Raw genomic sequence first — 5,759 nt, 5'->3', positions numbered from 1 at the left:
TCCAAAATACGACCCAATAGCTTAACGGTGTTCCGTTACGGTGGATGCCACGTGTCGGTCACCCTTGACGAAAGCACTTCTGTGACGCGCGATTTATCGTCATGGAAGTGGACACTTCCGTGATGATAATTTTGGTAATGTCATGGAACACTTCTACGACAGCACAGGTATGACTATCTTGATTCTGTCATAAATTTGTCATGGATGTACATGCATGACAAAAAACGCGACCTACTGTGACAAACACGTATCATCACGGAAGTGTATTCTTAGTGAACAATACATATGAGAAGTTAAACAAAAAGGATAGAAGGAAGCGATAGAAGTATACCTTAAATCAAATAGCTTAATTGAGTATCTTGGCCAACCCTTTGTAGCTCTCATATGTAGTTCTGAGGCAAAGAACGGAAAATAATCATTTGAATTGAGTGCACAGTTGTAGACCTGAATGGAAGAGGAATGGTCAAGCACGGAATAGTAGAGTAGGATAGTGAAAGCTAGAAATATGTCCTTACAACAATGGAGATGTGGTACCAAAATGTAAGTTGGAGGAGATGAGGATCATACTACATACCGGCAGCCTTCCCGGTGTCAGTCTTGATCACGGACACTGGCCTGCTGTAGCCGCCTCCGACCACTCGCCAACACCCACGATGGGCCACGATGGACGAAGCGTACCTGATTCCACAAGGAAGACGATCGAGGGCCATCGCTCACAGCGCCGCTCTTGTCTTGACCGCCGCCGCCACCTGTCTAGGGAAACTTTTCTTTCCCTAAACTTGGTGAACCTTTAGCTTGTGTGCCTGAGACACTCTGCAAATGCCAAATGGTATGAGAACAATCGCGATTATTTAATGTAAAAGGGAGGTCATTGTATTTACTGGTCTGAAAGTGTTGTATATGATAAAATCAAAATAGCTAGAAGCCTAAAAGTGACCCAACAATACTTTCAACAGGTTGCTATTTATGCAAGCAGTAGTATGCTTTAACCTCATAAATCAAAACATAACATGTTCAGGGCCAAAAATGTTGACCAAAATAAAGTGGTAGCAAGCCTATTTAAATTCATGACCGGTGCAGCCTCCTAGCTTAATAAATATATTGTTGTCAACAAAAGGTAGAGCAGTCCCTTTGGAAAGGGCAAAAGGGAATAAAAGCACGGTTAAAATATAGACCATTCATGCCCTCTCTCAACAATTTCTGCATCTCATCATAACTAAAACCTGATTCGCATCTAATCAGAACTAAAAACCAGTTAACACCTCGATCAATGCCAGCATTTAAAATCTAAACACCCTACAATCCTGTAATGCAACAACAAAGAAATCTGAATAGTGGCAAGTACTACTTATGTTTGTTCTCCTTCATTCCCCGGCATGCCCTCTCTTCTGCCTCCCTGTCCTACAATACAACAACCAAGAAATAGAGAAATTAATCATAAGCATGTAGCAATACGACCAGAAAGATTGGGCTCAATTGAACTAATAGTAAGCAGGAAGCACGACGAAGATCAATAATTTACAGGCATCTTGTGCAAACATGCATCATAGCACCATTGCAGCACTGCCACAAGTATCGACCACTCATTACAATATCATGACAGAATGCTCGTGTGGCCATTCTTATTCCAAGATATGCCACATCCTTCTATGTGGCATATTCTAATGCAAGTATGGACCAAGATATGTTCTAATTACTTGCCAGCACTCCAAGATAATTAGAGAACATGCGAGTAGGACCAGAGAATCGATTATATGTGCAAGCACAAAAGATAAAGTGGATACCCAGCCAATTAGCTAAAACTGTAAAAAACAATTAAACACCTGACTATACTTCCACTGAAACTATTGCAGCATAAGTAGTTCTTATCTCTTTGTCTGCACCAATGGACCCAAGGTATCATGCTCTTGTGTTAGAGAATACCATGTTTTCTTTTTTTATTCTTTGTTTATCTTGGCATGTGAAATGCAATTCACCACTTTGTACTCTGACCTGTTTTGCCCATACACCAAAAGCACCAGAAGACTAAGATAAACAAAAAGCAGGAGGCAACAATTAATTAAAAAAACAGAGGATGTGCTAATGAATTAGAAGTAAACATTTGGAAATATCCCTAATTGTAAATCTATCGCGAGAAGTTTCTTATGATTATTTGTAGCATTTTTTGGAGAGCATCAAACATGTAATCAAATAATGGGACATCAGATCAACACCCCCTGCAGTAAACAAACAGCCACCCCTGGCAGTACTACAAAAGAAATCAAGTAACTGAGATAAGCACTGAAATAGCCATAGAATATTTGAACAATTAGCATGGCGACCATGCTCATTTCGGAAAGTACATCATACAATCTACCTGTGCACCACAATGGGCAATCGCAAGCCCCAACTCATGCAATCCTACAATCTAGGTCTGCACAAAAAAAACAATCATCATGAACAAAAGGAAATGAAAACATGAACGTGGCAAGGTCGATAAGCTAAATCAATACAACTATACATTATCCCACCCGGGCGTATACATAGCTAACAACCATAGCAATATATTTGCAAAGAAGAAACATAATAATATATCAATAATTCTTTCTTCGTCCTTCATGGCTTTTATGTGTGTGTCCTTCACGGGATTATCTAACAGAAGAGAGGTATAAATGGCTCTCTTTGCTAGTTCATTTGTTACCATGAGTTTGAGTTCTTCAAAATACCTGTTGCCAAACAATCAGTTAGGAAACTACTCTGCAAGACATGAGTACAAAGAAACCAGACTATCAGATTCAATTGGCCACTCTGTTCCTGCCAATGCGCTCCATTAGCTACTGAGAAGATCGGTTCAATTGAAGGAAGCTTTCTAGCAGCAACATGGCTAAAACCATACGTGATTGCAAGCACATGGGTTTGCTTAGTACATATCAATTGAACCGTTCTTCAAATCCTCTGATTCATTTAACCCACACTAAATAATGACTCTCTTAGGCTTGCCGGTAATGAAACTAAGCTAAACAAAATCCCTTGATTAATCCGAAACAGCCATCAAGCCAACGCAATCCAAAGTTCCAACAAACAGCAACAAAAGGAGACACGGAGAGAAAGAGGTAGGTGGATTTGAGTCGTCACCAAGTCACCATGAACTGGACGAGCTCGCAGTAAGACCACATGGCATCTGGTCTTGCAACTTGCTCTCACTATGGAAGCTAAAGCATTAAAATGTATATATAATATGTTTGTATCTCTAGCATTACTCAATCTGGAATACTCTGATTAGTTGGACAGAATGCATACCTATCGCAGACAAATACTACCGGATGACAGGTTCTAAGGATTCCTTGTTATTTACCAATGATCTGACATCACCTTCGGGAATCTTTCCCGGCACAAGTTACTCCTCTTCAATAAAGCAGAAACATATTGCATCGGACATGGAGCATTGCAGCTTAGAAGCATCCCCTAAAAAATACAAATCACTGAGAATTAGAAAATGATAAATCTCAAAGTTGCAGCCATAGTCAAATTAAAGACAACTAAAGTTAATGTCGCCCTATAATCTCTCTTCTTCTCCATGCCAGTGAAAAATCAACATGAAAAGAATAAGAGTGAGAAGAAAATGAAAGACAATGTGCAACACATCATGATTGGCTAAAACATCGGCTAATCTAGCCAACCAGAGGCTATATTTGATGACCACAGTTGAACAACTAAACTCAGGTCAACAACAATTAGGTAATTAATTAATTCAGTCCTGATTAAGAAAAAGGAATACAAAGATTTATTACACAAGGGACTATGTAACCAGTAAAGCACCCCTGTATCTGTCCATTAATCCAATCTATTCAAGATTGAGATAATGGAAAATACAAAAATATCAACATCGAGACCATTTCTCCAAGGAAAGAGAAGCTAACAAATAAGTGGAACTGAACCACCACCTCCTGCTCCTTGCCATCAAACCACTGAATCGTTTGTGGCACAAATAAGCAGAATTAAATCACCACCTCTTTCTTTCATTGCCATCAGACCACATAATTCCTTGTGGTGCAACGCACGATGACTGAAAAAGGAGACCACCACTGCCATGTCGGGAAGCACCCAGATGGGATGGAGTTGATAAGCTGCACCGCGACCACATTTCTTGGGTCTGGATCAAGCCTTGGTCTGGATACAACCAATAAGGCAAAAAAGGGGAAGAGCATGAGAGGGGGGAAGATACCTAAGCGACGGGCAGCTGCGGCTGGACCTCAAGGTCAGCAACCGAGAGCATGATGGACTGCGGCTGCAAACACCTAGTCCATCAATCTCCACAATACTTGCTGCTTCAGGCCACGACAACCACTGGAAAAAAACTTCCTGTCAAATCCAACAATAAACAACAAAAGAGGCAATTCAAAGGTATATAATGCCTTCGTCCCTGAACCAAGGTCAACTTCAGATCGATGTTAAAAACTTTTGAAACTTTTACCATTAAACACTAATATATATTTGCTAAACAAATAGATTCTATTTTATTTGTCCTTTTATGGTTATTTCACTTAACAGTTAATACCAATGGCACTTCAGACAAATCATTGGTTGAGAAAAATCATGAGTACAGGAAAACGTTGACACACACAATGGAGCGCCTGTATTGCTGTAGTGTAGTGTGGAAAGGTTGGAATATAGAGGTCATGGTAAGAAGGAACTGGGATATGTACCTGGTTGTTTTAGCAAGGCTAGTTATCAAGTGACGTACCTGCTACCACCCTCCGATGTGCCTCCCTGTCCCAGTACAAAATTCTTCAGATTTGCACCTCACCTTTTACATCAGTATGAAAGAAGAGGAGAGAAGGAGTTAGCGTACCTTCAGAAGGGCCCATGACGCTGCAGCGCCACAACAAGGAAGTGGGGGACCTTGCGCCATCGTCAAATCTCCCCTAAAGCTGAAGCGGCCCACGTCCGATGCATAGGCCAGCATCTTGCTGTTTTCCTCGTCCAGCCGACGACAATGCAGTGGCATCCCCGGTGGCTTGTGGCGGCGTCTATCCCCCGCTCCAATCGAGCATCTGGGAGGATATGAGGAGAGATGGTGGCCTCCTCGTCGCTCACCGGCGCTCGCTGCCGGCCACATCAATCACTTCTTCCCCACAACACCGTCCACCTCACCCCCCTGCTCCTCGTACCCGAGCTGAAGACCTCACCGCCGCTGCTCTCCAATGGCGGGAGTCTGTGCCCAATCCAGAACCACAGCACGTGGCGGCATAGATCGAGAACGCGGGACGATATGAAGAGGATTGAGGAGACGAGAGGGAGGCGGGCACCGCTGGAGAAGCTCGCCTCTGTGCCCGCATGCCTCGGATCCGACACGGGGCAGAGGAGAGGGGTGGCGACGAGGAGGGACCACCGCTCGGGAGCACGAGCCTGCGCCAAGGTCCGCGGTCTCTGGTGGCGTGGTCATCGGCCATGGCGAGCGGGACGGGCGGGGTGAGCGGCTGGGAAGGGGGCGAGCGGGACGGGCGGAGCGGCGGGGTGAGCGGGTCGGGCAGGGCGGCATATGGGGAGGCGGCTAGGGTTCTACGTTGCACGGGAGCTGCTGGGATTTATATCCAAAGGTGAAATGACTAAAATGCCCTCGGCAGGGCACCTAATTAACAGGCGGTGGCACGAGCGATTTAAAGGCGACGTGGCCACCTTGGTCCTGCCTAGCGGTTCTCCAGGGTTTATAGGTTAAATTAGAAGCCAATTAAAACTTTGCAAAATCATATAAAATAACCCGTAACTCGGATGAAATT

At 43.6% G+C, this 5,759-nt stretch overlaps 1 long non-coding RNA gene across 1 annotated transcript; it reads right to left on the bottom strand.

The window, feature by feature from the left end:
* Window positions 1–624: 624 nt before the first annotated feature.
* LOC119340072 lies at window positions 625–5,507 on the bottom strand. The gene is made up of 6 exons (XR_005164352.1): window positions 4,832–5,507; window positions 4,686–4,749; window positions 4,205–4,326; window positions 3,280–3,444; window positions 2,357–2,413; window positions 625–2,248 (listed from the first exon to the last, which is right to left on the bottom strand). It is a non-coding gene; the product is annotated as an uncharacterized LOC119340072 (long non-coding RNA).
* Between the last annotated feature and the right edge of the window lie 252 nt (window positions 5,508–5,759).

This window comes from Triticum dicoccoides, chromosome 7B (assembly GCF_002162155.2).
Source record: "Triticum dicoccoides isolate Atlit2015 ecotype Zavitan chromosome 7B, WEW_v2.0, whole genome shotgun sequence".
Taxonomy (NCBI): domain Eukaryota; kingdom Viridiplantae; phylum Streptophyta; class Magnoliopsida; order Poales; family Poaceae; genus Triticum; species Triticum dicoccoides.
This window is presented reverse-complemented; position numbering and strand designations above follow the sequence as displayed.